A 2,167-nucleotide genomic window follows, 5' to 3' on the forward strand; every position below is an offset into this window, starting at 1 on the left:
AGTCAAATTATCGTTAAACTGATTTTGTTATGTAATTAATTAATAAACTGACCTATTTTTATAATAAAAAAGGAAAAATGACCTTTTTTGTAAAAAAAAAAAAGCAAAGAAATAAGGTGGCAGAAAACAATGGGAGGAACTAACCACCCCTTCCCATTTATGTAACCTAATGTTGAGGTATCAAGGACCTTCAGTTTTGAATCCTGAGGGATCCCTTGGTTAATATTCATGAGCTTTCTCAAAGGCCCCCGTAATTCTGTCACTCAGTGTTTGATCACATAAATCTTGTATGAAATGGTTGATGCCGCATGGTTGTTCGCCTACTGTTACTACTTCCCATTCTTCCATCATCATGCCTTCATGATTAACCACGTTGAGACCGACGCACACTACCCATACCCGAACCACATTTTTCTTCCTCCCGCTAAACCGGTAGACGCTAACTTTCCTCATAATCCTACAACTCAGACCCACATTTTTCATCTATCATCATTCTCCATAACCAACAAATACCATCACATAAAAACAACAGCTCCCTCTAGATTCTCTCCCCATTCACGCGCACACAAGCACTCATCCTTTCGCATTTCCAACTACACATTGTCGCCACCCATTCCCTCACCATCTTCCTCACCTCCCTTTTTCATCCATCTTTCATCTTCTTTCATTTTCTTCACCAAATAGAGGACTCGCTCACGCTTATCGCCTTATCACTCACATCTTCCACTTGGACAATAGAAAACAGAATACCAAAACAGTTTCCATCACTCCCAAGACTATTCCATCATCCAAGTAACAGAGAACAACCATCACCCAATCGAACAGATAAAGGGAAGAAAAATTCGTCGGCCGCATTGCCGGAGGCGTGTCAAAGTTTGATTGGAGAAGAGCGATTTCGGTTGAGGGCACGACAGTAGGGCTCAGCGGCGTGGCTCCCAGACCTGGTGTGGCCGGCGCAAGAAGAAGAATGAGGGAGTTGGAGCGCCGTGGATGACGACGACGCTTCTGGTAGCAATGAGTGGAAGGAGTGTCTCGTGTTTGTGAGTAAAAATGAGATCAAAGGAGCACTCGGACGCGAAAGGGAATGAAAGAGAAACAGTGACGTTAACGCTGGCAGCTCCTTCGGCGGTGATCGGCGTCGGCAACATTGGCCCTGGCCAGCCATGAGTGGGTGAGGATTGGTGTTGCTCACGCAGAGGAAGAAGAAACCCTTAAGGGATTTTTATGTTTTGATAGTTATTTTGGGGTTGGGCTTAAATTGGGTTATTTTTCTTTCCGTACCCCACTTTTAATATTCTCAACCTCTTGTCTATTGGGTCTTGGGTCTTGGGTCTAGCCTTGTTTTGTTTCCTACGCGCATCCCCATTTTAATATTTACACCTTCATCATTTGTATGTTTGTTTGTGTTTTCTTTTCCTATTCCTATTTACTCGTTACACCCGTATTATTTAAGTCCTGCACCCCTTTTGCCATTGGTTCTCGTCTACTTACTGTACCCTGCTTTTCACAATTCGCAGCCTCAATCTATTTTAATTTTATTTTCAGCCTTTACTCCTTGCATGCACCCTTCCATGCATCTTATCCCATTTTTCACCTTTGTTTTTTTATTAAACCCCATCTTTTTTACACACATGTTATTTTTTTAAAAAAGTTAAAAATATTTGAAAATTATAAAAAATTACCAAAATAGAAAAATTTTACAAAAATGAAAATTGTTTTCTTTTAGTGTTTATTCAGCCTTTACGTCGTGTGATACTAATTTTCAAATAATTTAAAAATATCAAAAAAGATATAAAATTTCAAAAATTAAAAACATCAACACTTTCTAACAAACAATTTCTCTAAGAACTACGTGAATCTTGATTTTCACTACGCGTAACGGACTTCCGGACCTAAAATCTAGTTCTTGTATAGCATGTCTTATTTTACTGTTTTCCATACTTTTTCTATAATAAACTATGGTGACAACTTCAAAATCTCTTTTTAAGCTCGTCTCTTTTTTGTTCGTCGTCTAGTCGAGATTTTGGTTGTAATAGATGGCAACTCCACTAGAGATTCAAGCCATCCTTTTTTCATGAGTTGCTCTACTTGCTTTTGTATTTCTTTAGTCTCTTGTGGATTGCTCCTATAGGTTGGCACGTTATGAAGGATGTCCTTGGAATGAGAT

The sequence above is a fragment of the Vigna unguiculata genome, unplaced genomic scaffold, assembly GCF_004118075.2.
Source record: "Vigna unguiculata cultivar IT97K-499-35 unplaced genomic scaffold, ASM411807v1 contig_627, whole genome shotgun sequence".
Taxonomy (NCBI): Eukaryota; Viridiplantae; Streptophyta; class Magnoliopsida; order Fabales; family Fabaceae; genus Vigna; species Vigna unguiculata.